The sequence below is a fragment of the Macaca nemestrina genome, chromosome 19 (genome assembly GCF_043159975.1).
Source record: "Macaca nemestrina isolate mMacNem1 chromosome 19, mMacNem.hap1, whole genome shotgun sequence".
Classification (NCBI taxonomy): domain Eukaryota; kingdom Metazoa; phylum Chordata; class Mammalia; order Primates; family Cercopithecidae; genus Macaca; species Macaca nemestrina.
This window is the reverse complement of record NC_092143.1, coordinates 50,681,173-50,699,281: the sequence shown is the minus strand read 5'-3', so window position 1 is coordinate 50,699,281 and position 18,109 is coordinate 50,681,173. Positions and strand designations below refer to the sequence as shown.

At 39.6% G+C, this 18,109-nt stretch overlaps 1 non-coding gene across 1 annotated transcript; it reads left to right on the top strand.

Annotated features, from left to right (window-relative positions):
• Nucleotides 1-230: 230 nt before the first annotated feature.
• On the top strand, nt 231-334 carry LOC112423323 (U6 spliceosomal RNA). Its single transcript, XR_003013776.1, has one exon. It is a non-coding gene; the product is annotated as a U6 spliceosomal RNA (small nuclear RNA).
• The last annotated feature ends 17,775 nt before the right edge of the window (nt 335-18,109 follow it).

Below are 18,109 nucleotides of genomic sequence, written 5' to 3'. Positions count from 1 at the left end.
AGCAGCGGCTTTTATTGTCCCTGTGTTAAATACTGGGATAAGGCACTAAGAAAACTTGGCAAAAAATAAATTAATTATTATTTGTAGTGGTTATGTTACATAAAGTCACTGTAAACACTGAGTAGGTGAATACTGAACACATTGCTCCTAGAAGAAAGGCAGGGTTAGTTCCTGTAAGCCTATACACAAACACACACACACACATTGGTGATTCATTAACAGTTAGTTCAGTGCTCGCTTCGGCAGCCCATATACTAAAATTGGAACGATACAGAGATTAGCATGGCCCCTGCGCAAGGATGACACGCAAATTCATGAAGCATTCCATATTTTTATGCAAATCAAAATCACAATGAGATACTATCTCACACCAGTTAGAATGGCAGTCACTAAAAAGTCAGGAAACAACAGGTGCTGGAGAGGATGTGGAGAAATAGGAACACTTTTACACTGTTGGTGGGATTGTAAACTAGTTCAACCATTATAGAAAACAGTATGGCGATTCCTCAAGGATCTAGAACTAGAAATATCATATGACCCAGCCATCCCATTACTGGGTATATACCCAAAGGATTATAAGTCATGCTGCTTTAAAGACACATGCACACGTATGTTTATTGCAGCACTTTTCACAATAGCAAAGACTTGGAATCAACCCAAATGTCCATCAGTAACAGACTGGATTAAGAAAATGTGGCAGATATACACCATGGAATACTATGCAGCCATAAAAAAGGATGAGTTTGTGTCCTTTGTAGGGACATGGATGCAGCTGGAAACCATCATTCTCAGCAAACTATCGCAAGAACAGAAAACCAAACACCACATGTTCTCACTCATAGGTGGGAACTGAACAATGAGATCACTTGGACACAGGAAGGGGAACATCACACACTGGGGCCTATTATGGGGAGGAGGGAAGGGGAGGGATGGCATTGGGAGTTACATCTGATGTAAATGACGAGTTGATGGGCGCAGCACACCAACATGGCACATGTATACATATGTAACAAACCTGCACATTGTGCACATGTACCCTAGAACTTAAAGTATAATAATAATAATAAAAACACAGTGAGTTCATAGCCAACAGCACTATAACTCATGCTTAAAGGAAGTTTATGTAACACATATTTTTCCCCCTAAGGCATATCACAGCCTTTTGGGGCTTGGCAACACTAGAAAGCATTTTAGCACTATGCCTTTAGCCCATTTTAAACAGAGAAATCACTAACAAAAAAACCCACAAAAATGCAAAATAACATGGCATTAAATAGACCACAGAGGACAGGTACTTACGGTATAAGAACTGAAACAAAAGGCAGAGTGTTGCTTTGTTCAATCTTATTTGGGAACATGTGCATTAAGCAAGTCAATTTTTTCCCACTCTGATACGTCTAGAATGTGATCCCCAATGTCCATGAAAGTGCCACAAACATTGATTTGGGACTTACAAATAAATTTTAGTGACTAGGCAAATCCACCCATGATCAATCTGTGAATAATGAGGATTGACTGTACTTACTCCTGGAAAATAACGTCATGAACCAACTGAAACAGCTTCTTGTGCGGGCTCACTGGAAGATCCTCACCTCACTAGGCCCACCAATCTGAAACTATTATGTCATCATCTCTGCCCAGTTCTAGCCAGTTCATCTTGCAAGATCACTCCCCACATCACTCAGTCAAGGTCCTATTATGACCACTTCCTAAGTTTTTCCATTTTGAGATACTACTAAGATAGTGTTTTCTCTTAGACTACAGTAAGTCTAATAAACTTAGCTGTCTATGATAAACTGTTTCTTTCTATTGATCTTTTGGTAAGTTTATAGTTAGTACCATTTTCAGGACAACTGTATTCTAGGAATGTGTTTGGAGAGAGAAAGAACACAGAGAAGACAACTGAGAAACAGCATTGCCAGTGAGTTAGGAGACAAGTTAAGAGATCACTGTTACAGAAGCTGATAGAAACAAGCGTGTCAAGAGGGGACACACTTCCTATAACAATTTCTGCATGAAAAAAATTATTTTAGGGTTCTCTTGCTAAGAAATGATCACCTGGCGTTAGTCTGTTTTACATTGCTATAATATATCAGTTAAGGCTGGGTAATTTATAAAGAAAAGAGACTTATTTTAGCTTATGGTTCTGCAGGCTGTACGTGAAGCATATTTCTGGCACTTGCTTTTGGTGGGGGGCCCGGGAAGCTTACAATAATGGCAGAAGGCGAAGGGGAGCCAGCGTGTCACATGGTGAGAGAGGGAGTTGGAGAGGGAAGTGGGAGGTCCCAGACTCTTTTCAACAACCAGATCTTGCAGTAATGCGTTGTCGCTAGGAGGGTACCAAGCCACTCATGCGGAATCTGGCCCCATGACCCGAACACCTCCCACCAGGCCCACCTCCAACATGGAGGATCACATTTCAACTCAAGATTTGAGGGGACGCACATACAAACCATGTCACATCCCAAGTAATTTGTTGCTTTGTCCTTTCTGCAAATGTGATAATCAAATGTTTCTTATTGCTTTTGCTGCCAAAAATCTGAGTCAGACTGCATACTCAAGTGAAGCCTGATAATAACATTAACTTGAGCGGTGGTTGACTCTATGGTCTTTTTTCCTTAGTCATACTTTTGTATATATTTCGAGTTTATTTGCCTGTTTTTGTTCAGTGTAGTTTCAAGGAGCCCCAGGACCACCCACATGTTTGGTGACTCACAAGACTCCAAGGAAATTGCAGTCATCACTGTGTTTTATTACAACAAAAGGGTACACAGAAGGATCAACAGAGGAAAAGATGCATCAGGCAGAATTCAGGCACAGGCTTCCAAAGTTCTCTCTCACGGAGTTGGGGAGAAGGGGATAAGGGTGGTTACACAATGAACTCTCCCTCTAGCAATGAAATACAGCAGCACGTGTGCAGTGCTTTTTCCCAGTGTTCTTTAGAGTACAGAGGTTTTATTAGCAGTTGATCCCATTGGTCCTCTTTGCCTGTGTCACCAGTCATGATTACCAAAATTTACACTCCCAGAAGGAAAGCCGGTGTTCACCATAAATCACATCGTTTGCAAAAAGAGTTTAGACGAGGTGATATGGTAGGACTTGTTACCTCATGCATCCAAGACAGACATCAGTTAGTAATGACAAAAATCTTCTAAAAGTTAAGTTATCAGATCCCAGACAGGTGCTAGCCACTAAGTAGGTCTTTTTAAAGAGCAAGACAAGCCTGTAAAGACCGAGTATTTACTGCACAGTTTATGTCTACATTCTTTATGTAAACCGTGGAAAACTGGTTTTGAAAAAAGAACATTTAAAAACTCATTAATTGGAACTCTTATCTATATGCTGCCTAATCATTGGTTGGAATTTAATCTCCAGCCTGTTTCTGCGGCACTTACCCGAGGTAACACTTCAATCGTCCTTTCTTACAAAGCCTGCGTATGGCTTAAACTTTTACACTTCTGATTCCTGCTACATGAAGTCCCTTCTTAGAAAACTCTGTAATTCAATACACACTGCTGTCATTCTCTCCAAATGTCCTTGTTTATGGAATTTCTTTTGTCAGGCAGGTCCATGAAGACAGGGAAGAATTCTGCTTAGTTATCTGCAGAATTAGTTTTTTGTTTTTTGTTTGTTTTTTTTTTTTGAGAGAGGGTCTTGCTGTGTCACCAGGCTGGAGTGCAGTGGCTTGATCACAGCTCACTTCAGCCTTGACCTTCCAAGCTCAATGGATCCTCCCACCTCAGCCTCCTCAGTAACTGGGACTACAGGTGCATACCACCACACTTGGATAATTTTTGTGTTTTTGTTGTTGTTGTTGTTGTTGTTGTTTTCTGGTAGAGATGAGGTTTTGCCATGTTGCCCAGGCTTGTCTGCAGCTCCTGGCCTTAAGCAATCCTCCTACCTCACCATGCCCAGTCCGTTACTCTGTATTTGAAGGAAGCCTCCAGTAGGCTAGAGGCAAGAAATGTAAAAAAAAAAAAAAATCCTGAATATATAGTAGACCATTACTTTAATACAGGTTAAAGTGTAACACAGATAAACCCTAAGGTAGCATTAATAAATGTGCATACAATGACTAAATCCTGAGAAATAACAATTCTGCTTTGTGCAGGGATCAGGCCAATCTGGAATCAAGTCAGTTCCCTTCTTGGGATTTGTGATAGCCCCCAGATTAACCACGTATATAGAGCTCAGAATGCATTTGTACAGGAAATAATGTAATACCTTTCATTGTTAGTAATGATTCAGTCCCTAGATCAACCAACAAAAGCCAATTTAGCCAATGATGTACCTTAATTATAAGAACATAATAGCATCAAAAGATGAAGCCAGCATTTATAGCAAGGTTTCCATGGGAGCATACATACAGTGCTACAAGGTCCCAGCTTAGGTAATCTGGACTGTCATATGTGTTTTGGATATAGAAATAGAAATTACCTTTCTCCATGTCCTTCCATGTGAAATGATAAAAGAAAAATTACTTTAATTTTAAAGTGTTCAGAGGGTTCCCCAAGGCCCAGGCTCCAACTCAGCCTCTCTAGAAGGTAGAACTAGGAAGCTACACTTGAAACATGAAAGTGAGTTATAATCAGACAATTTTTATCTATAGGAGTTGCTAAAAATGAGGGGGAAAATACCTTCCTAATGAAAGAATGAGATTCATACATTAGATATATCCAAACCAAGTCTAAAATACCATTTGGAGAAAGGTCATAGGAAGGTTTTTGTACTAGATGGGACTGGGAAACTCTCACAAGAGTTTTAAAATTATTTAAATCTGCCTGTCACAGTGGCTCACGTTCGTTGTCCCAGCAGTTTGGGAGGGTGAGGCAGACAGATTGCTGCAGCCCAGGAGTTCAAGACCAGCCTGGGCAACATGGCAAAGCCCCATTTCTACAAAAAATATATAATTTAGTGGGCTGTCGTGGCATGAACCTGTAGTCCCAGCTGCTCGGGAGGCTGAGGTGTGAGGATCACTTCAGCCCAGGCTGTTGAAGCTGCTGTGAGCCAATTGCGCCAATACACTCCAGCCTGGAAAACAGAACGAGATCCTGTCCAAAAAAGAATGAGAGAAAATAGAAAAATACATACATACATACCTAAAATTCTCTAAGTCTAATTTGAATTGGAAAGTATGGCATATAGGTGTCATTTTTCCACTCTCTTTTTCTCTCTGAACAGTCATTCACTGGAACAAGCTCTTAGCTCTTTTATTTTCATTTTTCTCCTTTGGTTTAAGACTCAAGACAATTAAAAATACCTGTGGTGGAAAATTGAAATAGTGTTGAGCAATGGAGGCAATGTGCTTAATTACTGTGAGATGGGGGATAGGCATTAAATGATTCTTATGTCAATTTGAAGACATCAGCACTCACATTGCTCACATGATATGGACTGTGACCTGATCTTGCATTTATTCAATTAAGCCAAGGAGTAAAATTCCACTTTTTTTCCTTCTCACATCTGCCAAATCAGCAACACTTCTTGATTTATTGCAATAGTTATTACTATCACTAGCCCAAATACTGAGGACTGAGTAAAAGTGGGTGATGCAAAAATCTTACATAAAGAAATTGTTATGAGACAATGGAATAAAACTAGACAGCAAAGGCTCTAATAGCACTAACACTAGGCAAGTCAATTGCATTCTTGAGAGCTTGGTTACCATCCACCAAATAAGTCTGATATTGTTAAAGTTTTCTTCCCCACCCCCCAGACTTTCTATTCGTATCAATAGATTCTACATCTCTTATCATATTGTTGGAGCTTAATGTTTATGAATATTTATCTTCCCCCAAAACTGTTGGATTTTCTACAGCCTTATTTCTTCATATTTTAGTATATGAGAACTAGGAATTCTGTCAAAAATGGTTGTTGGTAACCTATCATTATCAGTGGGGACCATGGACATATTATGGAACTAACTTGATAATTTTAAGTCTCATGAATTTTAGAATACAAAAGTTTTCCCATATCATGAAGCTCAGTAGAATCACAGAGAATATATGGTTTCCCCTGACCTCTGCTGTAGTGTAAAAATGGGGAAACCAAGGCCAAGGAAAACCAACCTAGGACTAGTTGTCATTGTTAATATTACTCCACAAAGGATTGTAGACAGGGAAAAGAAATTTTAGGAACTAAATAATACAATAATCATCTAGTTGATCTAATTGTCAATGTGAGGAGAAAGATGACAAGATTTCCTTTTGGAGATAACACATACATTTTATTTTAGAGTAGAATTTTGGACCAAGTGAGAGTAACAGGGCAATCTTTGTGGATGAGGACATGTGCATCTTCAAATCTTTCCTGCTTGAGAAGGCCGTAAAGGAAGAACTACCCATCAGCCATAAAGACGAAGACCATAAACAAGCCTTACATACTACATCTGAAAGCAGTGTTCATGCCTACCTCTTCTCTCGAGAGACCTGACATGTGACCTCCGAGGCACCTTCACACTCAAATACACAAGATCTCTGTGATAAACTTAGGAGGGCAGATATCTCTTTAACACACTGATTTCATTTTCTTTGGATCAATACTCAGTGATGAGATTATTGAATCATATGCTAGTTCTCTTTCTAATTTTTTGAGGAGCTTTCATACTGTTTCTATAAAGATGGTACTAAATTACATTTCTGTACTAAAACTCTATAAGAGTTTTCCTTTCTTCAGCTTCTCCTCAGGATTTGTTATTTTTTGTCATCTTAATGATAGTCATTCTAATTGGGGTAAAGTGGTACCTCATAGTTTTGATTTGCAATTCTCTGATGATTAGTCATGTTGAACATTTTTTTTAATACATCTATTGGCTATTTGTATGTCTCTTTTTGAAAAATGTCCATTCGAATCTTTGACCCATTTTGATTGGGTTATATGGGGGCTTTTTGATATTGAATTGTTTGAGTTTCTCATGTATTCTGGATATTAATCCATAGGCAGATGCATAGTTTCTGAATATTTTCTCTCATGTTTACTGCAGTACTGTTCACAATAGCCAAGGTATGTGCTATGATTTGGGTCTGTGTCCTCACCCAAATCTCATGTTCAGTTATAATCTGCAATGTTGGATGTGAGGCCTAGTGGGAGGTGATTGGATCATGGGGGGCGGATCATGGGGGCAATCATCATTGGATCATTTCTCATGAATGATTTAGCACCATCCTCCTGGTACATCCTCATAATTGTGAATGAGTTCTTCAGAGATCTGGTCATTTAAAAGTATGTAGCACCTCCCACCTCCCTCTCTTGCTTCTGCTTTTGCCATGTGATGTGCCTGCTCCCTGTTTGCATTCAGCCATGATTGTGAGCTTCCTGAGGCCTCCCCAGAAGCTGAGCAGATGTTAGCACCACACTTACTATAAAGCCTGTGGAACTGTGAGCCAGTTAAACCTCTTTGCTTTATAAATTACCCAGTCTCAAGTATTTCTTTATAACAATGCAAGAATGGCCTAATACAATATGGAATGAACATAAATGTCCATCAATGAATAAATAGATTTGAAAAATGTGCTATGTATACACAGTAAAATACAATTCAGCCATGAAAAGAACAAAATTCTGTCATTTGTGACAACATGGACAAATCTAGTGCATATTATATTAAGTGAAATAGATCAGGTCCAGAAGGACAAATACTGCATGATCTCATGTACTTGTGGAACTTCAAAAGATCGATCTCATAGAAGTAGACAGTAGAATAGTGATTACCAGAGACTGGAGAATAAGGGGAGGGGAGTACAGGGAAACGTTTGTCAATGAGTACAAAGCTACAGTTAAATAGGAGGAATAAGTTCCTGTGTTCTATTGCACTGTAGGGTGTCTATAGTCAACAATAATACATTGTATACTTCAAAATAGCTAGAAGAAAACATTTTGAATATTCTCACCACAAAAAATGACAAGTGTTTGTGATAATAGACATACTGATTGCCTGATTTGGTCATTACACGATGTACTGAAACATTACACTGTACCCCATGAATACATACAATTATTATGTATCAATTAAAAACAAAATAAAACTTCAAAAATTAAGAAAACAAAAAATGGCCAAGTGTGGTGGCTCACGTCTGTAATCCCAGCATTTTGGTAGGCTGAGGCAGCAGGATCACTTGAAGCCAGGAGCTCAAGACGAGCCTGGACAACATGGCAAAATCTCATCTCTACAACATTAAAAATATATATAGATTAGCCAGGCTTGGTGGCGTGCATCTATAGTTTTAGCTCCTCAGGAGGCTGAGGCAGGAGGATCACTTGACCCCAGGAGTTTGGGGTTGCAGTCAGCTATGATCCTGCCACTGCACTCCAGCCTGGGCAGCAGAGAGAGACCCTGTCTCAAAAAAAAAAAAAAAGAAAAAAAGAAATGTATTCTGGGTGACACGATTAATTTTTAGCAAAAGAGGAATTTCTCTGCTCTAAAAGAAACTCCGTCTTTGGGAGTAAAGTTCTCAATAAATATTCTATTAACTTGTACTTGTGCCGAATTTGTGAGTGTTTAGTGTCAGTTTAAACAAACAATTAGAAAAAAATCAAAGAAAAACACCACCCCAAAAGGGAATTTCTGAGCTTATAGTGCCAATAGGACATCTAAAACAGATATGAAAGGCTAAATGACAGATATTAATTGCAAATATTCGGCAGCATTTTTAAAAGGCCCCTTGAGTTCAAGTATATTAGCCCTCAGGAAAAGGCAATCATTGCCAATGAACAAAGCTTAATGCTTACTTGTGAAGTTAGATGTGGAAGAAGAATCTTTACTCCTCAGCACTTACCTGCAAAATTTGACTACTTTACATTCAGTGTTGCACCTATTTTAATCAATTTCCCAGGATGTTTTCCCTCTTTTTGTCTTGTATCTATGTTCTGGATTCTGAGACAGACATAACTTTATTTAGCCAAATTAGTCTGGGTTCTTAATCCCTATCTGGGTGTTTATGTTTGTTTTGTTTTGGTATGGTTCAGTTTGGTTTGGCTTTTCTTCTTTCTGTTTATTTTGCGCAGTCATTTGCATCCCACTTCCCCGTTAGACAATCACAGGGAAGCTGGAGAGATCCCATCTGTGCTTTTTCAGGGGGCAAAATCAACCAACTCAGGGACAGGTGGAGCAGGCAGCAGGAAGGTGACCCCAGGCACACAGCAGGTGGATGGAGCAGTGCAGGAAACCAGCAGGCAGCAGGCAGCATGAAGGGCAGAAAGGCCCAGCCTGCCTATGTCCAGGCAGCAAATCAAGCAGAGGTTAGCAGGTAAGAAGGGTGACAGGAGGGCAGAGCCAGGCATGCGACCAGGGGGAGGGAGAATCAGAAGGCAATTAGCCAGGGGGAAAGGGCAGATGGAGGGCACCCACCAACAATTACCAGGGGAAAGGGTAGCAGGAGGGTAATAATAGGAGGCAGTTCTGAGGGGCGAGAGGACATCAGGCAGGTGACATGCAACAGCAGCGAGAAAACCCGGCTGATTTACCCACCAAAAAAGCATTGAGCGAAGAACCTCAACACCTCTGGAGCAGCACTAAGCAGTCAGTGGGCCCGGAGGCAACCAAGAGGGGTGACCTCAAGAATGTGTAACCTCTGGGATCTGAGTGTCTGCTACAAGTCCCCATCTCTTGAGGTCTTGCAGCGGGAAATATTTGCACTCTGGACATTGTTTTTTTCCCTGAGGGATTTCAGAAAAGTGCTGTAGGGTGACTGTAACAGAGAAAGTGTACACCAACCTTGCTAGTTTAGGCTGCTATAACCAAGCACCCTAGATGGAGTGGTTTATGAAGAACAGAAATTTATTTTTCACAGCTATGGAGGCTAGAAATCTCAGATCGGGGGGCCAGCATGGTCAGGCTCTGGTGAGGGACTACATCTGGATTGTAGACTGACATCTTGTATCCTCATAGAAAGGTGAGAAATCTCTCTGGAGTCTCTTTTATGAGGGTAGTAATCCCCTTCTTGTGGACTTCACACTAACGACCTAATTACCTACTAAAGGCCTCACCTCCTACTACAACCATGGGGGATTAGGATTGCAACATATGAATTGGGGGAACACAAGTGACTCACCTGGAAAAGAGTATTGAGCAAAGAACTTCACCACCCCTGGAGCAGCACCAAGCAGTCAGTGGGCCCAGAGGCAACCAAGAGGGGTGACCCCAAAAAATGTGTGGCCTCTGGGGTCTGGGAGCCTGTTACAAGTCTACTACACCAACTGCGTTGTACACCACTAATGACCAGGTCCGATTTTTTAAAATGGAGAAAAATGTCATTTAGGTATTTTTCACGGGCCAAGCTCTGTCAGAAACTTTACCTGCGATATCTTATTGAATCCTACAGCTTTGCTTGAAGGTTACTATTATTTTTTGTTTCTAAGTTGAGAATTGAGGTTAAGAGACATGATGAGAGTGGCCCAAGATCACACAGCTGATAAGTGAAAGCTGTGATTTCAACAAGAGCTTCTCTGACCCTCAGACTCTAACAACAACTTTTATATCTCAGGGGGGTCTCAAATTTGGAAAGCCTTTTTTTTTTTTTTTTTTCCTTTTTCCCGAGACAGGCGCTCATTCTGTCACCCAGGCTGGAGTGCAGTGTCAACGAACTCCACTCACTGCAACCTCCACCTCCTGGGCTCAAGTCATCTCCATAGTAGCTGGGATCATAGACACACCAGCACGCCCGGCTAATTTTTGTATTTTTGTATTTTTTGTAGAGACGGGGTTTCACCATGTTGCCCAGGCTGGTCTTGAACTCCTGGGCTCAAGTGATCCGTCCACCTTGCCCTCCCGGATTGCTGAGATTACAGGTGTGGGCCACCGCGCCCTTCCAGAGAGCCTTCTTTTCACAGAAAGAAAGTCTTTAGCAGACAATGCATAAATATAAAGGCTTTGGTGTATGGTGTGTGCTAAACACAAGTTCTTTCAAGAGGACACATATTACAAAACAGTGTTTCTTCAATTTAAACAAGGTGCAGGTCCCATAGAAGATGAAAGTCAAAACAAAACAAAAGCTCCCACATTTCCTAAAGCTCCAGCGACTTCAGATTGAGTGGAAGCACTGGACTCTCCAGTAAGGGTCTTGGTCTTCAGCAGCCCTGTACGAAAAGCATACTCTTTGAAACATATTGTTAGTGATCTCTGCATCTCCAGTCTCTCTATTGTCTGCACTCGGTGAGTCTTTGCATCTGTTAGAATATTTTCCCCTTACGATTTATAAAATGCCTGGATCCACACTGGCAGGAACCCTTAGGATATTTATTTTGCATTATGAGAAGCTCAGAGGTGATTAGGCCACAGCACCCCTCCCACAGTTCCCTTGGTCTGCTCTCTTCCACAGCGACTTCCTCTTTGGCTCAGCAGCAGGAGGACCATAGAAGCTCCAGGTGTCACATTCAGTCCTGGTCTGTGCTGCAGAGAGATCGGTTATATCTGGTGTCCCTCTTTTTAGATTGAAGGAAGAGATTCAGAAACCCCTTAACCCAAGCAGATTTCCTCATAAAACCCATTGATCAAAAATAATGACATACCTTTCCTAATTAGTCACCTGGAAGGGGAATGGGATTATCAGTATCCACCTTTCCTCTGAACATTGCCATGAAACTGGTACATACCTGAACATAATGAGGATAGGATTCCTTTACAAATGAGGCAAAAGAGGGATGTTGGATTGACAACTAAGAGTCTCTGCTCCTGTCCTCAATTAATAATTGTTGAAAACAAATAAATGACTGAATGTGCATGATCGCTGAGCAGGTTTGATTGGGAATAAGAGTAAAAGCACTGGATTTGGAATTGTTTTCTGGCTCATTACTCATCCCACAGTAGCAGTGTGACCTTGAACAAATCACTTCATTTCCTGAGCCTTGGTTTCCTCATTTGTAAAGTGGAGACCTGCCCCATTTAACTCACAGGGTTATTATGAGAATTAAATATATGTGTGTAAATGCTTTGCGTATGACAAAAGGCTATGTAAATGTGAAGCATTACTATTATTAATATTCAGAATTTAATCAACCTGGTTATTGTGTCAGTGAGCAAATATTTATTATTTTCTATGAGCCAAGTGCAATTTAATTGTGAGCTATGGAGACCACAGAGAAATGTAACATGCAGAAAATACATAAACTTACTGGAGAATAAAATGTCGCAAGTCTAAGATTATATAATACATCATTAAAAGAACAGCACAAAACAACTTAAATGGTGTCAAGAAAATTGGGTGTACATTTAAAAAACAAATAAAGTCTCTACATCATATTTAAAACAATAATTCTCAATGGAATAATGACCCAAATAAAGAAATCTCTAAAAGTATTAGACAAAATAGTGGAAAACTTTGACTCTTAGGGTAGGAAAAGTTTTCCCAATCAAGTTTCAAAATCCTGAGCCATAAAAGAAAAAAAGATTGATGTATTTTAATGCATAAAATGTAAATGCCTTACAGCAAAATATATCATAAGCAAAAATGAAAGACAAGTGACAATCTATGATAAAGTATTATAAGATTTATAACAAAGTATTAATATTCATAAAACACTGTTGAAATAAGTGTAAAAGCAATCTAATATAAAGCTGTACAATTCTTTAATAAAAGAGCCTTAATTTCTAATGGAATTATAAAAATATTGTTTGTCCTTTGACATAGTGAAAAAAATTAAAAAATTTTAATGTGATGTCATTTTTGGCCGCTAGATTGGCAAAACTATGTAAAGACTGATAACCTGTAGTGCAGTGCATTGTGTAAGGAGATGGACACATAATTCTATGTGAGTGAAGTGTAAACATTTTTAACTATTTGGAAAGGCAATTTGTCAGTGACTAACACAAACTTAAATGTTCACAATCTTTGAATAAGCAAATCACATTTTAAGGTTTTACTCGGCATGGAAGATTCCCAATGTGAACAAGAATGTGTATAGTTCCCATTCATTTAGTTGTGGAAACCTCAAAATAATATAAATACTTATTGAGAGAGTATTGGTCTGAATTGGGAGAAAAGATATATTATTTAATGCTGTAATTAGAAAGATTGTCAGGCGCGGTGGCTCACACCTGTAATCCCAACACTTTGGGAGGTCAAAGTGGGTGACTCACCTGAGGTCAGGAGTTCGAGACCAGCCTGACCAACATGGTGAAACCCTGTCTTTACTAAAATACAAAAATTAGCCTGGTGTGGTGTTGGGCACATGTAATCTCAGCTACTGAGGGAGGCTGAGGCAAGAGAACTGCTTGAACTCCAGGAGAAGGAGTTTTCAGTGAGCCAAGAGCGTGCCATTGCACTCCAGCCTGGGCAACAAGAGCGAAACTCTGTCTCAAAAATAAATAAATAAATACATAAATAAATAAGGTAGATTTCTATGTAACAATACGAAAAGACGTTCAAGATTTATGAGGAGGTGACAGAAGGAAAATGAAGATCTGTAAATGATCTATGATTCTTTTCTTTCTCTTTCTTTCTTTCCTTTCTTTCCTTTCTTTCTTTTTTTTTTTTTTTTTTTTTTTTTTTTATGGAGTTTTGCTCTAGTTGCCTAGGCTGGAGTGCGATGGTGTGATCTTGACTCATTGCAACCTCTGCCTCTCAGGTTCAAGCGATTCTCCTGCCTCTCAGCCTCCCGAGTAGCCAGGATTACAGGCATGTGCCACCAAGCCTGGCTAATTTTGTATTTCTAGTAGAGACAGAGTTTCTCCATGTTGGTCAGGCTGGTCTCCAACTCCCAACCTCAGGTGATCCACCCACCTCGACTTCTCAGTGTGAACATTTATTTACCTTTACATACACAGTTGAAGAAAGGATTCTAGAGTCCAGACTGAGAAGTATGTTTGTAATATTCCAAGAAAAATTGAGGGTGTCTCTAAAGAGAAGAAATATAGATTCTACATTTCGGTTTAAGTATCTTTCAGATCTTACCTGCTTTTTGGACGTGGACATGAGCTGATTCCATGTCTTCTGAAGTAGAATTTGTTACTCCAAAATTACTCATTATCTTCACATTTTCTGATGTTCAGTTTCCAGACTTTGCTCTCATAGACTCCTTCTTTTAGAGTACAACATTTCAAGAAGGTGAGAAACTGTAAGTCTGCACTCTTCCATATAGTAGCCAGATGTGGCTAGTGGGCTTCTAAAATGTGACTAGTGGAAACTCAGATATTCTGTAAGTATAAAATACATACCAAATTTCAAAGGCCTGGTCTGAAGGAAATAATTTAAAATATCTCATTAATAATTATATTCTGGCTAAATATGGCAATGATATTTTTTGATATATTGGGCTAAATAAAATACATAATGAAATTAATTTTATCCATTTATTTTTCTATTTTGTTTTTAATGTGGCTACTAGTAAATTTAAAATAACATGACTGGGAACAGTGGCTCACGTCTGTAGTCCCAACACTTTGGGATGCCAAGGTGGGAGGATCACTTGAGCCCAGAAGTTTGAGGCTGCAGTGAGCTATGATTGCACTACTGCAATTCAGCTTGGGAGACAGAGTCAGAAATTGCCTCTGAAAAAAATAATAAAAATAAAAAATATAATTACACATGTGGCTAGTAGTGGCTTATATTGTATTTCTTTTAGACAGTGCTGCTTTAGGCTCTGAAAAATTTGTTTTATTTTCAAGATCTGAGAATGTACCAGTGTCTGAAGACTTGCTCCATACTCTTCTTCAGACTACAGTTTCCCCCTCTACAGTATCTACCATTTAAAGACAAAGATCCAAGCAATAAAGAGAATAATCTTAGGATCTATGAGTTCAGACATTGACAATAAGCGTAAGCCCATAATAAATCAGAGGTTTAGATGCTGAATGATTGAGTTGTAGCATTGCCATTAGCAAATGACAAAGTAGGAGCAGACAAGAAATTGAGAATGAAGACAAGCTGTTAGCTTTTAAACAAGATGAATTTGGAAAAGTGGATATGCCCAGCAAGCATTTGGATTAAGAAAATCAAAATGCAGATAAAAGTTGCAAATGGTGATTTAGGATGGAGAATCATTCACAGTTAGTATATGTTGGAAAACCATCTAATGGAATTGATTTTAAAATATTCTATCATTAAATGTTGCAAAATTTATTTTGACTAAATTGTATTCAAAATAATGTATTTAATGCTATGATGATGTTAACATATCCATGTCTACACACATTCTTAATGAGTTTTAAAATAGACAATAAACAAATAAAATATGTTTATCTCCACTGTCAACCTGAAAAAAACCACACACACACAAAATGTAAACATTTAGAAAAGGAGGGGAGACTTTTTAAAATTTTTACAAAGGGTTACAGCCTGCAAGGTCGCCATACCATAGGCAAGGAAGCATGCCTCCAGCAAAATCCAGGAACACGCACTTTGAAAGAGGAGGATTTGAGCTGGGAGTTTAATGCTATACAGGTTTGCTAAACATATATATTCAACAGGTGACAGGAGGGGCTATGAATATTCATGAAGGTTGTCCTGACAACCTTCATGTATGTAATATATCAGGAGAAAGTTACTGAAATCAGTCTCTTGTCCAGTGAAAGCTATAGTTATTGCTGGCATTCAATTAGTCAGTGCCTGTGAGCTGGATAAGTTGTAATTGTTTTAATATTGCTTATCTTCAGACCAATGCTTGTATAGCTGTTAGAGAAAAAGAAAAATCTTGTGGCAATTAGAACATAGTATATTCTTTACGTGTAGGGGTGCATGACTTAACCCTTGTCTGGCATGCCCTTAGGTCCTGTTTATAATTTGGTGTCTTATGCCACAATGAATCTATCCTGTCAGAGTTATGATTTCTATTTTTTTTTTTTTTTTTTTTTTAAGACGGAGTCTCACTCTGTCGCCCAGGCTGGAGTGCAGTGGCGCGATCTCGGCTCACTGCAAGCTCCGCCTCCTGGGTTCACGCCATTCTCCTGCCTCAGCCTCCCCAGTAGCTGGGACTACAGGCAGCCGCCACCATACCGAGCTAATTTTTTTGTATTTTTAGTAGAGACGGGGTTTCATCGTGTTAGTCAGGATGGTCTCGATCTCCTGACCTCGTGATCCGCCCACCTCGGCCTCCCAAAGTGCTGGGAGTACAGGCTTCAGCCACCGTGCCTGGCCATGATCTCTATTTTAATATTAATGTTGATCAGTTGTTGTGTCTAAATCTAAAAGGGAGGGGTATAATGAAGCATGTCTGAACTCCCTTCCAGTCGTGGCTGGGAACTCAGGTTTTAGGTTTTTCTGGGGTTCTCTTTGCCAAGAGAGGGTTTCAAGTTTATGCTAGATATGCCCATGATGTATGCTATTATTTTTTAAAAGAATGACTTTACATCCTCCTATCCAATCACAATGTTGTTTCTTCATTTTTCAATTACTTGATCAGACTTAATTTCCCGTGTACTTAATGACAGACACTGTCATTATAGATACATACATAAGAAGGCTATGATTGGAAGAGATATCCAACGCATCTACTTGGATGAACATTACACATATCACATTCTTAATAACTTATTGTTAAATTAATAAATTCTTTAATTCAGAATAGGAAAGTTACAGAGTTTCAGAAATAAGAAATATGTAATCTAATCATAGCCAAATTTGCTCCAATCTCACAGCACTGTATAATCAGTTCAGGATGCACAAAAATAATCCATTATTTCTTTCATCCCAGAGCAGAATAATTTCTGTTGGGATGGGTGATGGATGCTAGTGAAAAAGAAGGTAATCCACATAGTTCTTGGGAACGACCAAAAAAAATTCAAAGGCAGAGAATACAGAGGTAAAAACAATAGTAACATGAAGAATAGCAAAGACTTCAAGTTTCCAGTCTTGTATGTTGTTTCAGAAAAACTTTTACACCATGTTTTTCCTCCGCTCTTCTATTAGCACAACAATCAGCACAGAAGACTTCTGTGACCCCAAACATGTGGGGATTTCTCCCCGCCAGCACGCAAACAATCAATTCTGCAGCAGACATCAGCTGTGTGCCCTCCGATTCAACTCTGACACTAACTTCCTAAAGATAGGATCAGATCCCACAGGCTGAGGGCTCAGTCCCAAGACTAACCCGCTGAGACATCAGTCACCAGTCCAGGCCTTTGGAACTTCTGACCAACCAGCTTCAAGTTATGGTTCCCACAACTTCTACTTTGGGTTTGATTAGTTTACTGGAGTGGCTCACAGAACTATAGGAAACACTTAGGTTTGCCAGTTTATTATAAAGGATATTACAAAAAATACAGATAAGCAGATGCATAGGGTGAGGTGCTGGGGAAAGGTGCAGAGCTTCCATGCCCTGCCTGGCTACACCACTCTCCAGGAACCTCCATGTGTTCAGCTATTCAGAAGCTCTCCGAACCCTGTCCTGTTGGGTTTTTATGGAAACTTCATGACATCAGCATTCCTTACCGCAGGGTATGAGGAGGGACCCTTTCTGGAATGAGGGTCTTATGACCCACAGTCACAAGGTAGAGGAAGAATAGAGTCCTGCCTCGGGATAAGTAAAAGGATGGCAGGAGAAGGTCACAGAGATTTTTTTCCTGAGGTCTGCTTCTGAGTCCTGACATATCTAACATTATAACAAAAGACAGTAACAAGGATTATGGGAGTTATGAAGCAGGAAGCGTGGACAAGAATCTCCATATATAAATGTGTGGGATACAGTGAAAGCAGTGCTTAGAGAGAAATTTAAAACATGATTACATGTATTAGAAAATAAGAAAGATCTGGCCGGGCATGGTGGCTCATACCTGTAATCCCAGCACTTTGGGAGGCCAAGGCAGGTGGATCACCTGAGGTCAGGAGTTCAAGACCAGCCTGACCAACATGGTGAAACCCCATCTCTACTTAAAATACAAAAATTAGCCAGGCATGGTGGCATGCAACTGTAGTTCCACCTACTCAGGAGGCTGAGACAGGAGAACTGCTTGAACCCAGGAGGCAGAGATTGCAGTGAGCCAAAATTGGGCCACTGCAATGCAGCCTGGGTGACAGAGCAAGACTCTGACTCAAAAAAAAAAAGAAAAGAAGAAAGATCTAATACTAGTAATCTGTTTGCACTTTAGAACACTATAAAAAAAGAGCAAATAATATGCAAAGTAAGAAGAATGAAAGATATCATAAAAATAGAGCAAAAATCAAAGGAATTTAAAATATAA